This window comes from Canis lupus, chromosome 11 (assembly GCF_011100685.1).
Source record: "Canis lupus familiaris isolate Mischka breed German Shepherd chromosome 11, alternate assembly UU_Cfam_GSD_1.0, whole genome shotgun sequence".
In the NCBI taxonomy this organism is placed as follows: Eukaryota; Metazoa; Chordata; class Mammalia; order Carnivora; family Canidae; genus Canis; species Canis lupus.
In genome coordinates, this window is record NC_049232.1 from 35,981,761 (window position 1) to 35,997,915 (window position 16,155).

Genomic DNA, 16,155 nt, shown 5'->3' on the forward strand with positions numbered 1-16,155 from the left:
CCCCCCCCCTCACTACATGCCATGAGATAATAGCATGAAAGTAATTTTAGTGCCATTGATATAAAATTTCAAAATCAGGGATGCTGATTACAACAAAGATGTATGTGATAAAACTTCTCTAGAAAAATTGGGAAAACTAATTGGGAAAAATTGGGAAAACAGAATTATAGATTATTTTAGAACTTATTCAGGGGCCTTCCTTCCTTCCTTCCGCCCTTCCTCCCTTTCCCCCTTCCCCCCTGCCCCCTCCTTCCCCTATCCCCCTGGTGCATTGTTACTTAGGTGAGAGGGGGATCAGGGTTTATAATCAATAGATCTAATGATTTCAAAGATTCCCTTTTGTAGTCATTTTGTACCTGATCATTTGTTTCCATTCCCCAATAATCCATCTTTCACACCATCACCACATTTGTCTTCCTGAGTTATTGATCTGATCTTGTCATCCTCACTTTATTAAAAAACCATCAATGTCTCCTTGTTGTTTTCAGAATGAAATTCAGCTTCTTGCCATATAATCTAAAGCCCCTTTCTTTATGGCTCCGTGTTAACTCTTTGAGCTTCTTCTGTGTCCACTGCCCTCTATCTTGCTTCAGCCCTTAGTGTATTATTCTTGCCTTCCTAAACACATTGTATATTTTCATATCTTCTTGCTTTTGTTCAAGCTGTTCATTTTTTTGACTCACATTAACTGAACTGCGTCTTTCCATTAGTAAACCCCTGTGTATCCTGTAATGCCCTGCTCTGGCATCTTGCAATCTGTGCAGCCTTCCATGATTCCCTCTTTCCCCACTGTCCCATCCTTCTAGTCAGAATTTTGCCTTTTCCCAACTTTGTGTTTCCTTTTTTTAAATTTTAAAAAATATTTGTTTGAGAGGAGAGAGACCACACAAGTTGGGAGAAGGGGCAGAGGGAGAGGGAGAAGGAGACTCCCCGCTGAACAGGGAGCCTGATGTGGGGCTCAATCCCAGGATCTTGAGATCATGACCTGAGCCAAAGGCAGATGCTTAACTGCCTGAGCCATCCAGGCACCCCCCAGCTTTGTGTTTCTTTCGTACTTAGTTTACCATCTTCACCACAGTTTAGCATAATACTCACCAAATCTGATATGTATTATCTCTGCTAAGAGATTGTGAATGCATTGGAGTTAACATAATTCATTTTACATATGAAGATTCCACTATAGTGCTTGCCTCCTTAAACATTTGTTGGATGCATGTATTTGGTTGATGCAGCACACTGCTGTTCAGTAGTTTGCTGGGAACCCCAAAAGGGAGGGCATAAAATCGAGAGTAACACCCTGTGTTTTTTTCTTGTTCTCCACATGAATACCTTCTGCAGACTTAGCTACTTCACTTTCAATTCTTAGTGATATCAGTTATTGAAGAAAATAAATATTTTTCTCCTTGTCAAAAGATATGGAGACTCTGGGTTATATTAAGAAGTGGTGGCCAAATTAGCGCTGCCCAGATAGAAAGGTAGTGATGGGATAAAATTTAAACTCTATCACTTTCAAATGATCAATATTTTTTTTATGTATATGTATACTTTATTTATTTATTTTTTTATTGGAGTTCAATTTGTCAACATATAGCATAAGACCCTGTCAAGTGCCCCCCTCAGTGCCCATCACCCAGTCACCCCAACCCCCCACCCACCTCCCTTTCCACCACCCCTTGTTCATTTCCCAGACTTAGGTGTCTCTCATGTTCCGTCACCCTCACTGATATTTCCCACTCATTTTGTCTCCTTTCCCCTTTATTCCCTTTCACTATTTTTTATATTCCCCAAATGAATGAGACCATATAATGTTTGTCCTTCTCCGATTGACTCACTTCACTCACCATAATACCCTCCAGTTCCATCCACGTTGAAGCAAATGGTGGGTATTTTTCGTTTCTAATGGCTGAGTAATATTCTGTTGTATACATAGACCACATCTTCTTTATCCACTCATCTTTCGATGGACACCGAGGCTCCTTCCACAGTTTGGCTATTGTAGACATTGCTGCTATAAACATTGGGGGGCAGGTGTCCTGCTGTTTCACTGCATCTGTATCTTTGGGGTAAATCCCCAGCAGGGCAATTGCTGGGTCGTAGGGCAGGTCTATTTTTAACTCTTTGAGGAACCTCCACACAGTTTTCCAGATTGGCTGGACCAGCTCACATTCCCACCAACAGTGCAAGAGGGTTCCCCTTTCTCCACATCCTCTCCAACATTTGTTGTTTCCTGTCTTGTTAATTTTCCCCATTTTCACTGGTGTGAGGTGGTATCTCATTGTGGTTTTGATTTGTATTTCTCTGATGGCAAGTAATGTGGAGCATTTTCTCATGTGCTTGTTGGCCATGTCTATGTCTTCCTTGGTGAAATTTCTGTTCATGTCTTTTGCCCATTTCATGATTGGATTGTTTGTTTCTTTGCTGTTGACTTTAATAAGTTCTTTATAGATCTTGGATACTAGCCCTTTATCTGATAGGTCATTTGCAAATGTCTTCTCCCACTTTGTAGGTTGTCTTTTAATTTTGTTTACTGTTTCTTTTGCTGTGCAGAAGCTTTTTATCTTGATTAAGTCCCAGTAGTTCATTTTTGCTTTTGTTTCCCTTGCCTTCATAGATGTATCTGCAAGAGTTGCTGTGGCCAAGTTCAAAAAGGGTGTTGCCTGTGTTCTCCTCTAGGATTTTGATGGATTCCAGTCTCACGTTTAGATCTTTCATCCATTTTGAGTTTATCTTTGTGTCTGGTGTAAGAGAATGGTCTAGTTTCATTCTTCTGCACGTGGCTGTCCAGTTTTCCCAGCACCATTTATTGAAGAGGCTGTCCTTTTTCCAGTGGATAGTCTTTGCTGCTTTGTCGAATATTAGTTGACCATAGAGTTGAGGGCCCATTTCTCGATTCTCTATTCTGTTTCTTTTTTTTTTTTTTTAATTTATTTATTTATTTATTTATTTATTTATTTATTTATTTATTTATTTATTTATGATAGTCACAGAGAGAGAGAGAGAGAGGCAGAGACACAGGCAGAGGGAGAAGCAGGCTCCATGCACCGGGATCCTGATGTGGGATTCGATCCCGGGTCTCCAGGATCGTGCCCTGGGCCAAAGGCAGGCGCCAACCCGCTGCGCCACCCAGGGATCCCTCTCTATTCTGTTTCATTGAGCTATGTGTCTGTTTTTGTGCCAGTACCACACTGCCTTGATGATCACAGCTTTGTAGTACAACCTGAAATCTGGCATTGTGATGCCCCCAGCTCTGGTTGTCTTTTTCAATATTCCCCTGGCTATTCGGGGTCTTTTCTGATTCCACACAAATCTTAAAATGATTTGTTTCAACTCTCTGAATAAAGTCCATGGTATTTTGATAGGGATTGCATTCAATGCGTAAATTGCCCTGGGTAGCATTGACATTTTCACAATATTAATTCTTCCAATCCACAAGCATGGAATATTTTTCCATCTCTTTGAGTCTTCCTCAATTTCTTTCGAAGTGTTCTGTAGTTTTTAGGGTATAGAACTTTACCTCTTTGGTTAGGTTTATTCCTAGGTATCTTATGCTTTTGGATGCAATTATAAATGGGATTACCTCTGTAATTTTTCTTTCTTCAGTTTCATTGTTAGTTATTGAAATGCCACTGATTTCTGGGCATTGATTTTGTATCCTGCCACACTGCCGAATTGCTGTATGAGTTCTAGCAATCTTGGGCTGGAGTCTTTTGGGTTTTCTATGTACAGTATCATGTCATCTGCAAAGAGGGAGAGTTTGACTTCTTCTTTGCCAATTTGAATGTCTTTTATTTCTTTTTGTTGCCTGATTGCTGAGGCTAGGACTTCCAGTACTGTGTTGAATAGCAGTGGTGAGAGTGGACATCCCTGTCATGTTCCTGATCCTAGGGGAAAGGCTCCCAGTGTTTCCCCATTGAGAATGATATTTGCTGTGGGTTTTTCATAGATGGCTTTTAAGATCCTGAGGAATGTTCCCTTTATCCCTATACTCTGAAGAGTTTTGATCAGGAATGGATGCTATATTTTGTCAAATGCTTTCTCTGCATCTATTGAGAGGATCATATGGTTCTTGTTTTTTCTCTTGTTATGGTCTATTACACTGATTCCTTTATGAATGTTGAACCAGCCTTGCATCACGGGGATAAATCCCACTTGTTCATGGTGAATAATCTTTCTTCTTAATGTACTGTTGGATCCTATTGGCAAGTATCTTGTTGAGAATTTTTGTATCTGTGTTCATCAGGGATATTGGTCTGTAATTCTTTTTGGTGGGGTCTTTGTCTGGTTTTGGAATTAAGGTGATGCTGGCCTCGTAGAATGAGTTTGGAAGTATTCCATCCCTTTCTGTCTTTTGGAACAACTTTAGTAGAATAGGTATTGTTTCTTCTTTAAACATTTGATAGAATTCCCCTAGGAGGCCATCTGGTCCTGGACTTTTGTTTCTTGGGAGGTTTTTGATGACTGCTTCAATTTCCTCCCTGGTTATTGGCCTGTTCAGGTTTTCTATTTCTTCCTGTTCCAGTTTTGGTAGTTTGTGGTTTTCCAGAAATGCGTCCATTTCTTCTAGATTGCCCAATTTATTGGCATGTAGCTGCTCATAATATGTTTTTTAAATTATTTGTATTTCCTTGGTATTGCTTGTGGTATCTCCTTTTTTATTAATTTGAGTCTTTTTTTCTTTTTAATAAGGCTGGCTAATGGTTTATCTATCTTATTAATTCTTTCAAAGAACCAACTCCTGGTTTTGTTGATCTGTTCTACAGTTCTTCTGGTTTCTATTTCATTGAGTTCTGCTCGAATCTTTATTAACTCTCTTCTGCTTGGTGTAGATTTTATTTGCTGTTCTTTCTCCAGTTCCTTTAGGTGCAAGGTTAGCTTGTGTATTTGAGTTTTTCCAATTCTTTGAGGGATACTTGTATTGCCATGTATTTCCATCTCAAGACTGCTTTTGCTGTATCCCAAAGATTTTGAATGGTTGTATCTTCATTCTCATTAGTTTCCATGAATCTTTTTAATTCTTCTCTAACTTCCTGGTTGACCCTTTCATCTTTTAGCAGGATGCCTTTAACCTTCATGTGTTTGAGTTTCTTCCAAATTTCTTCTTGTGATTGAGTTCAGGTTTCAAAGCATTATGGTCTGAAAATAGCGGGGTACAATCCCAGTCTTTTGGTATTGGTTGAGACCTGATTTGTGACCCAGTATGTGGTCTATTCTGGAGAAAGTTCCATGTACACTTGAGAAGAATGTGTATTCAGTTGCATTCAGATGTAAAGTTCTGTAAATATCTGTGAAATCCATCTGGTCCCCTGTATCATTTAAAGCTCTTGTTTCTTTGGAGATGTTGTGCTTAGAGAATCTGTCAGGTGCAGAAAGTGCCATGTTGAAATCTCCCAGTATTAGTGTATTATTGTCTAAGTATGTCTTTACTTTGTTCATTAATTTTTTTAAAGGATTTATTTATTTATTTATTCATGATAGACATAGAGAGAGAGAGAGAGAGGCAGAGAAACAGGCAGAGGGAGAAGCAGGCTCCATGCCAGGATCCCGACGCGGGACTCGATTCTGGGACTCCAGGATCACGCCCAGGGCCAAAGGCAGGCGCTAAACCGCTGAGCCACCCAGGGATCCCCCAGTTTGTTTATTAATTGATTGATATGCTTGGCAGCTCCCACATTAGGGGCATAAATATTCATGATTGTTAGGTCCTCTTGTTGGATAGATCCTTTAAGTGTGATATAGTGTCCCTCTTCATGTCTTACTACAGTCTTTGGGATAAACTTTAATTTATCTGATATAAGGATTGCTACCCCTGCTTTCCTTTGAGGACCATTTGAATTGTAAATGGTTCTCCAACCTTTCATTTTTAGGGTGTAGGTATCCTTAGGTCTAAAATGAGTCTCTGGTAGACAGCAAATAGATGGGTCTTGCTTTTTTTATCCAGTCTAAAACCCTGCGTCTTTTGATGGGCTCATTAAACCCATTCATGTTCAGAGTTACTATTGAAAGATATGAATTTAGTGTCATCATAATACCTATTCAGTCCCTGTTTTTGTGGTTTGTTTCTTTGGACTTCTTCTTTCTTTTACAGAGTCCCTCTTAATATTTCTTGTAGAGCTGGTTTGGTGGTCACATATTCTTTCAGTTTCTGCCTATCTTGGAAGCTCTTTATCTCTCCTTCTATTCTGAATGAGAGCCTTGCTGGATAAAGTATTCTTGGCTGCATGTTCTTCTCATTTAGGACCCTGAATATATCCTGCCAGCCCTTTCTGGCCTGCCAGGTGTCTGTGGAGAGGTCTGCTATTAATCTAATATTTCTCTCCATATAAGTTAGGGATCTATTGTCTCTTGCTGCTTTAAGGATTTTCTCTTTATCTTTGGGATTTGTAAGTTTCACTATTAAATGTCGAGGTGTTAAATGTTTTATTTTTTATTTTTTATTTTGTGAGGGGGGACCTCTCTATCTCCTGGATCTGAATGCCTGTTTCCCTCCCCAAATTAGGGAAGTTCTCAGCTATGATTTGTTCAAATATGCTTTCTGGTCCTCTGTCCCTCTCGGCATACTCTGGAACCCCAATAAACGTAGATTTTTCCTTCTGAGGCTGTCATTTATTTCCCTTAACCTTTCCTCATGGTATTTTAATTGCTTTTCTCTTTTTTTCCTCAGCTTCCTTCCTTGCCATCAACTTGTCTTCTGTGTCACTCACTCTTTCTTCTACCTCATTAACTCTCGTTGTTAGGACCTTCCAGTTTGGATTGCATCTCATTTAATTGATTTTTGATTTCAGCCTGATTAGATCTAAATTCTGCAGTCATGAAGTCTCTTGAATCCTTTATGCTTTTTTCCAGAGCCACCAGTAGCTTTATAATTGTGCTTCTGAATTGGCTTTCTGACATCAAATTGTAACCCAAATTCTGTAACTCTGTGGCAGAGAGTACTGTTTCTGATTCTTTTGTGGTGAGTTCTTTCTAGTCATTTTGCTCAGTGCAGAGTGGCTAAAAACAAGTTGTACTAGAAAAAGAAAGGAAAAAAAAGAAAAAGAAAATAAAAAGGAGGGGTATCCTCTGGTTTTATGTACTGTAAATCCCTCGACTTCCCCTGGAGCTTTCCAGCACTGCTGGTCAAGAACTTACTCTTCCCCTGTCCTTCCAGCTGGTCTTCTGGGGGCGGGGCCTGCTGTGCTGATTCTCAGGTGTGTGCACGTGGGGGAGCTGCCCCGCCCCCTGCCAGGTGCAAGGCTCAGTGGGAGCTGTTTTTCCTGTGAGGCCCCTGTTCCCTGGCGGCCCCGCCCCCTCCCAGGCACAGGGTGACACTAGGAGGAACAACCCCACTGGCAGCGGCCAGCTCTCCAGCTCTGGAGTCAGCTCCCTGCAGTAACTACCACAGTTTCCCAGTCTGCACTGGCCTGCATACTCCGGGGTGGGGGGCGCTGACCTGCACAGATCGGGGGCGCCCAGCGGTAGCAGGAGCATCCTCACTGTCCTGGGCCCACCCCGCCTCTCTGTCCCGGGGGAGCGCAGGATCCTGGGCTGTGTCCCCCGTCCCTGGGCTCCGGGGCCTGCGCTGCTGGGGTCGCTCCTGGGCTGCGGCTCCCGAAGGCAGCAGGGTGCAGCCCCCTCCGCCTGGAGCCCCCTCCTGACCGACCGGCTGCTCCCTGAGGCCCCGCCGGGTGCTCCAGCCCTTTCCCGCACTCGGCCCGCGGGGTGTGGGGCGCTCTCCCCCGGGTGCACGTCCTCTGTCAGTGACCCCGGGAGGCTGGACCCTCCACTGCCCCTCCTGCGGTTCTGCCTGGGTTCCCTGCTGAGTGCCTTTCAGTCCGGGAACAATCTGATGTGGATTTTTAAAGTTCCTGCTTCTCCGGGGCTGGGCTCTTCTGTCCCAGAGGCTCTCACTGCCCGGCCTTAGCCCGGCTCCTGCGGGGCCCCTCCCCTACTTGATTCTTTATTTTATTTTTTCTACCTTCCTACCTTGTTAGAAGCACAGAGTCTTCTCTCTGTAGCATTCCAGCTGTCCTCTCTTTAAATCTCGGTCGAATTTGTAGGTTTTCAAGATGATTTGAAAGTTATCTAGGTAAGTTGGGGCCTGGTGGGTTGAGGACCCCACTCCTCCGCCAGCTTGCCCTGCCCCCCAAATGATCTAATGTTATATGTGATCTTCATTTAACCCAAGATATTCATTGTGTTCTGATTCAGGGACTGATACTATTCTTCGCTGTTGGGTTAAATTTGTAGTTTGAGTTCTTTGAATGTGAAATTTTTAGGAAGTTTAGGGCTCTCTGTGTAGCATACCTCTATTGCCTGTTCACTCTTGTGTGCTAACCCTCAATTTCCTAGGCTATCCTACTTCTTGACTCCTGGCTCAGGAGATGAATCAGTGGTGGGGAAACACATGTCAAAGCCATTGAGCTGAGTCACGGATTTGGTCTTCTTGCTTATAGACTCTGTATTCAGTAGTTTGAAAAGTTAGCCAGAGTTACAACTAAGAATGCGTCAGGAGGGACAGTCATCAGTGTCAGTTGTATGAATTATCCTAATTTAGCTTTCTACATTCCAGTGACTAAATACAAATGAAAGAAGACAGGCTTAATTCACCGTGGAGGGTACTGGTACTTGGTGATGAAAAAATTTCACTTGGTGCTAACAGGTTTTTCTTTTTCAACTTTTACAACTTGGCACATGGTCTGAAATAAGGCAAGTTGCAGCTTATGGGCAATCTTTGTTCACTTGTTTGGGCCTCATCCTATGAAGCACTGTTGTGATCATAGTGAGGAAGAGTGCAGACTAATTATTTCTGCAAAGCTTGATGGATTACTAGACATTGTCACAGATCAGTGAATAATAGTTCCTTGCTGAAGAGCTAATGATTCAGGTTGCACCTAAGTGATCTGTACTGTATATGCTTCAATCTAACTATACTTTTCCTTTCTATTTTTCATCTTTCTTAAACCTATAGCTTTGTCTTATTTTCTTCCATCTTCCTGTTTCTTTTGCTTCCCCCCCTTCCCTATAATGAGATTTCTAACTTGTTCTGTTTTCTGATTGGAGCTGTTGTTCTCTAGCACTTTACCTGACCACAATATAAAATTTAAGAATTATTTAATGAAAAATTTTTAATGAAAATACTGTTGCTTTATGTATTAAGTACAGTGTTTTTCTTTTTTATAAAAAAAATTCATCTAGCACTTTTTCTAAATATATTTTTCTTGTACATATTCTTTGATTGTTTTTTTTTTTCCCCAGTAGATTAGTGGCTCTTGGAATGGGGAGAGGGCAAAGTTTTAGAAAATTTTTCTCAAAAGAGATATCTGTCAAATTAAAAGTTTTAAAACATAAAAAATAGCATTTTTTCTAGTTTTGTATCCTCAAAGCTAGCTATTATTATCTTTGCTTTGAATTCATAATGGGTTTGACTAAAGAAAAAATGACCTTAAGAGGAGGCTTTTACCTTTGCTTTTGGAAATCAAGCTTTGTTTTAATGACATCTCAGGATCCCATGTACCTGTGTGTCTTTCTCACACTTATATTTTTTTTAAGCATAATAGTTTCAGTATTTTTTAGAATATAAATGGGAAGTATAAATTACTTACAGGTAATTTTTCTCTCCCTTTGAGGTAACAGCTTGTTTTCCAGACTAGGTCATGTTCATGGTCATTATTCAAGTCTTAGTCTTTATTTTCTCTGTTGCATTGCAAGAAAAAATTAAAGCCACTTTCCTCTCTAGGTTTACTAGTGAGATCAAGGTGTTATTAATAATGCAAAGACTTCAGGAAGTTTTGATTAATATCAAATATTAATAATATTAATATTAATAGTTGTATAACTTAGTATAACTAAGTGTGTAACTAAGCTTTTAGAGTTGGAGGGGGTCTCAGAGATTGTCTAGGTAAGAATACATGAAGCATTAATAAACCACTTGGAAAGTGATAGCTCTCTTGTTTCAGGAGATATAATACAAATATACAACATAATTTTGGAGTATGTTGAATCCTTTGTTGGTATTTAAGAAATATAAACTCAGACAGCTTTAACTTTACTTTTATATTAATGAAATTTCTCCTATTCATTGTATGGGTTTGAGAAATATGATTAGTAAATGAATGGCATATTGTTATTATATTTAATGCCATAGAATTAATAGAATTTAAATATAGGACATCTAAAGATTTAACAAAATTAGTTTTGTGTTCTGTGTTATACACTATCGAATTTGACTTTAAAAAGTTTTGATTAAAATTGAACTATTAATTTCACAATCTATGACTTTAATAATGATTTAATCAACTACTAAATAAAACTGACTTTCTAATTTAAGTTGCTCAGTGATTATGCTTATTAAAGTCCATCAGAGGCTCAACATATCCAGTTGGGTCTTTTAGTCATTACTGTGAATTTTTATATTTGCTTCTCCCGAAGCAGGGGAGCTATCATTTTAAAATTGGTATTATTAGGATTTGCTTTGTGCTTTCTACAATGAAATTTTTTAAGTCCATCATTTCTTGAGATTTGTTTCTCTGCCACTCAGTAATATTTAGTTACAGCTCTAGGAGAGACCATATATTGAAAAGGGAATTCTAGTTCTCATGAGGTTTTGTTCAAAGAATATTTTATTCTCTAAAGAACTTGTGATTGAAAATGGTCAAGTGTACGTTTTTTCCCTGTACTTTGGGGGTTTAACTGATTATATAATACAATGATTGCCAGCATTAGATAGGATTTTGGAAAGTGCTCTGATTACTATGCTTTGTGGTAAAGTTAATGTTTCTTGATAATATTTTTGCTTCAAATGATCTGTTAGGCTTGCTTTAGGGTGACGTGTCTCTGATTTTGCAGAAGGTACCCGAAACTAATTGGCTAATAAATATTCTATATTGATTTTTTACTAAAAAATAGTTGATTCCTTCAGAATAGTAGTGTTTGTATATGAACATTGTTTTTGCTAATATGAAAATCACTTTCTTTCTTTCCTAGTGGCCCTTAAATATTAATACTATTAGATAGTACTCACTGTATGTGTATGTGTGTATCTGTGTGTTTAAATGTTCATTATGTGGCTGGCTTTCTAAATTTATAATGTGGTTATAAAGCTTTTTGAAATTTATTTTTTTCCATTTTTTGGAAATTTATTCTTATATAAATTATTAAGTTTTGAATATTCAAATCTCACCTTTGACCTGGGAAAAAATAAAATGGTGTGTGTGAGAAAGAGAGAGTAAAGAGAGAGATGTTTGTCTGTCAAGGCATATATTCAGAGTGGAGAGTAGAATCTGTAGAAAAATAAACTAATTATAAAACCACATAAGGGAGAATGGCATTTCATGTTATGATATAAGCAATTGAATACTCAACAGAATACTCACATCCATGGAAGGAGCATAAGCAAGCAAAGCAAGGAGGGAAAGAAATAGTAAACTTTTATGAGGAAGTAAGAGATACTAATTATCATTAATATGACTGATGGAAAGTTGCAGATAGTGATGACCATGTATGCTGATCAGATCAAATTCAGTTCAGTGGAGCAAACTCCTTGTATTCTACAAATGCACCGGGTATGTAATGGGTTTTTAGGTGGAGGATAGGATGAAAAGGTGAGACAAAGTATGTGATGTTGATTATATGCTCTGATGCTCTCCTGTTTTTACTCAGAATTCCTTCATAATGGCTTAAAACATATTTGAATCAAAAAGTTTAAAGCTTACTTGAGTTAAAAAATGTTCAGAAATTATAAGGATTATGTATCACTGCTACAAAAATTCAACCTATGTTTAAAGTGCAAATTTCATTTAAAAAACTTAATGATAAAAAAAAACTTAATGATTAAATAAATGATCTTTTCTTTTTTACTTATTTTTTCTACTATTTTAAACTTTATTAACAGTGTCCCTTAACTACTTTTACTGTTATTTATGGTTTGAGTCAACTTTTTCCATTACAGATCAGCAGTGCCCATTTGACAATTTCTAGATAGGAGTATTTGCATATACTTTTTATATGTCTCTTCAAGAGCTGGCATTAGAAATTTTTATTTAAATGCATAACCATTTGTGATATTTATACACAGTAAAAAACTGAGGGATGTGTCTTTGTGGGCTCAAAGAAAGATAAGATATGAAAGAAACAAAAAGAATGACATGTTAGACTAAGCCAGAAATTCATTCATTTTAGCAGTTTGTGATATAGTATACCAGGGTGGAAATATAATATAGGTCTTTGTCATCTCATTGTGCCTTCCAGTTAAAGGCATTTTATAAACAACCTTGACTTCTCCTTAATAATACATTAAGATCTGTCACACATTTTTCTGAACTTTCTTTGAATATTTTTGTACTTTTAGTCCCCTGTCTACGCTGGTTATAGATTCATTACAACATCTAAAATAGTCCTTGGTTTGTGATGAATAATCAGTAAATGTTCACCTAAACTTCTGGTTACTCAACACAGCATTAAGAGACTTTTATTGCTAGAGTAACAAACTCTTTATGTGGATTATGTCCAGGGTAAAAAGAAGTGAGTCGTTTTATTCTGCAGTTTTTTGGGAAAGATTTATTTATTTATTTTTATTCTACAGAGAGAGGGCGAGTGAATGAGAAAGCAAGCATGATCAGGGAAAGGGCAGTGGAAGAGGGAGAGAGGGAGAATCTCTAGCAGATTCCCCACTGAGCTGGTAGCCCAATGTGGGGCTTGACACTAAGACCTTGAGATCATGACCTCAGCCAAAATCAAAAGTTGATTGCTTAACCGAGTCACCCAGGGGCCCCTTATCCTATAGTTTTGCCTTTTAAATGTCTATGGATGTTTAGAATTATAGAATATCATTTTTTAAAGATCTTATTTATTTATTCATGAGAGATATAGAGAGGCAGAAACTCAGGCAGAGGGAGAAACAGGCTCCCTGTGGGGAACCAATGTGGGACTCGATTCTGGGACTCTGGAATCACCATGAACCAAAGGCAGATGCTCAACCACTGAGCCACCCAGGTGTCCCTAGAATTATAGAATTTCTTAAATCAACAATGTAACATTTAATCTAAACCTACTCTATATTTCAGAAAATAAAACATGTTAATCAAAAATGAGAAATTTAGTATTTTATTTTTGCTTGGCACTTTCTTTCCAACCCAACAGTTTGTTTTCTAAGCAGATAAATTCTGCTTTCATTCTAGAATTTTTTTTACACATCAAAAAGCTATTAAGTTGGCAGTCCAGGTGGCTCAGCATTTAGCGTTGCCTTCAGCCCAGGGCCTGATCTTGGAGACCTGGGATCGAATCCTAATCAGGCTCCCAGCATGGAGCCTGCTTCTCCCTCTTCCTGTGTCTCTGCCTCTTTCTCTGTCTGTCTCTCTCATGAATAAATAAATAAAATCTTAAAAAAAAAGCTTTAAGAGAACTAACAGCTTTAGGAATAAAATTTAAATGTAAGTGCAATCCACATTTCAGAAAAGCCCAAACACTTTTGCTGTATGAATGAAGAATGAAACCTTCATTTATAAAACCAAAACGATTTATTGGGAAGAAAAATTGTCGACTGTAAAATAGTGACACTTTTTCTTGTCAGGCCATGGAAAAAGTGGTTCTGTGTCCCCCAGATCCAATGCAGTGGCAGAAGGGTTCTGCCCAGGAGGAAAGGCATGCTGGCTTTAAGGCACTGCAGCTCTGCTTGAGGAGATTGCCCTTACTTGGACTAGAGAGTGGAGAACTTCACATTCCAGGGCATGGTGGAAAAGAAGATAGATCTTGGTAAAGAGCAATTAAGAGGAACCTGTGCCTCTATGATACAATAAAATAACCCAGCAGCCTGAAGTTTAAAAAAGAGAATGAGAGAGACAGCTAAGAGGAGCCATTATGTGGTCACAGTGAGTTAGGGGTTGGGAAGGCCATGTGCATCCATCCATTCAGGAGCAGTGAAAGCAGGATATGAGGCCAACCTGAAAGCAGGCCCTAAGCCACATGCAAACACATCAACAGAGTGGAAGCCTCACTGGCACAAGGGACTTAAACACAACCTTACTGACTGAACCTTAAGGTGCTCTGATGAGAGGTGATTCCTAGGAAGCCAGCTTAAATGTAATATCACCATCATCCCTGACAGTCTGTTACACTGTGTGCATGCCCACAGACATGTGCCCTCTTGCCTATTAACATGAAGTGAGGTGTGGTTGAAAGGAGATTGCTGTGATTAACAAAGGACATCCATTTCACCTTTAGGACTCTGAAGTTATTTCAAGAGCTGGGAACAAAACTAAATATTATCATAAAAGATGGACTTATGGCCCTTAGAAAGGAAATTACAAGGGTTTTAAGAGCTATGTGCCAGGAATCATGGATGAAGACCAGATCTGTATTTCTTACAACAAATCCCAGTATAATAGTATGCTAAATAAGTTTTCACATAACTGGATATACATAAGAGGAGATAATATAACCAAATCCTTGCCATATTGCTTATATTAGATTCTAGATTGATCAAAGAACCATAAAAAAAGGTAAAGAAATACTGGAAGAAAAAGAGAATTAAGTGTTTTATAATCTGGGAGTAAAGAACGTCTGACACAAAATCTCGAAGTCCCGGGACACCTGGGTGGCTCAGCGGTTGGGCACCTGCCTTCGGCTCAGGTTATGATCCTGGGATCGGGGATCGAGTCCCACATCAGGCTCCCTGTGGGGAGCCTGCTTCTCCCTCTGCCTGTGGCTCTGCCTCTCTCTCTTAGTCTGTGTCTCTCATGAATAAATAAATAAATCTTTAAAAAAACAAAAACAAAACAAAATCTAGAAGTCCCAAAGCAAATTATTTTATTTTTTAAAGATTTTACTTATTTGACAGAGAGAAAGAGGGCAAGCACAAGCAGGGGGAGCAGCAGAGGGAGAGGGAAAGGTAGGCTCCCCACTAAGGAGGGAGCCCAATGCGGGGCTCAATCCCAGGACCCTGGGATTGTGACTTGAGCCAAAGGCAGACCCTTAGCTGACTGAGCCACCTAGGTGTCCTCCAAAGCAAATGATTGATAAATTTGATCACTTAGAAAATACAATTTTGTTTTTATAAATATAGTTAGAAGGTGAGTGACAAATTGGCAATAATGATTTGCAACATGGATGACAAAGGGATTGTTTCCATAATTTAGAAAAGACTGTTGTAAATCACTAAGGTCAATACAGACAACGTAGTGTAAAAATGGGCATGTGATGTGAAAAGGTGTTCACAGGAAAAGAGGTATAGGTGGCTAGTCAACCTATGAAAATATCCTTAATCTTAGTTAAAAATTTTTTTAAATTTATTTATTTATTTATTTATTTATTTATTTATTTATTTATTTATTGGAGAGACAGAGAGGCAGAGACACAGGCAGAGGGAGAAGCAGGCTCCATGCAGGCAGCCCGATGTGGGACTCAATCCTGGGACTCCAGGACCACACCCTGGGCCAAAGGCAGGCGCCAAACTGCTGAGCCACCCAGGGATCCCAATCTTAGTTAAAATTAAAGAAATGCACATTAGAATATGTTGATAACGGTTACCATTGGGAAGATATTGAGAAATAGGCACTTATACTGTATGTTGTAGTATAAAGTGGTAGGACTCTGGAAACCAGTTTGGTAATGATTGTCTAAAAATAGGTTTACATACCCTTTTACCTATCAAATCTGTTTCTAGCATTTTATTGAGTAGGTATACTTGCATGTTTATGGAAAGATATACAAGTACACATACAAGGATGTTTATTGTACCATTATTACTGATGGCAAAAAAATACTGTAAATTTCAACAGTAGCAGGCTGATTAAATGAATTAGTGGTACATCTTCACAATAGAGTACTATGAATCTAAAAAAAGTGATGTGGAAAGATGCCAAAGACATAATAAGAATGGAAAAGTAAGTTATATAGCACATGTATACTATGATCGTATATATATATTTTTAAGATTTTATTTATTGATTCATGAGAGACAGAGAGATGCAGAGTCATAAGCAGAGGGAGAGGCAGGCTCCTCACAGGGAGCTTGATGTGGGTCTTGATTCTGGGATCTGGATCACAACCTGGGCTGAAGGCAGGTGCTCAAATGCTGAGCCACCCAGGCATCCCAGTTATTTATTTATTTATTTTTAAAGGATTTTATTTACTATGATCCTATTTGAATTCAAAATCATACATATGTACTATGTATTTTAT

General features: G+C 38.8%; 1 protein-coding gene across 10 annotated transcripts in view; it reads left to right on the plus strand.

Annotated features, from left to right (window-relative positions):
- CCDC171 (coiled-coil domain containing 171) overlaps positions 1-16,155 on the plus strand; it is a 322,833-nt gene that overhangs the window by 92,299 nt on the left and 214,379 nt on the right. The gene's annotated exons all lie outside the window — the stretch shown is intronic.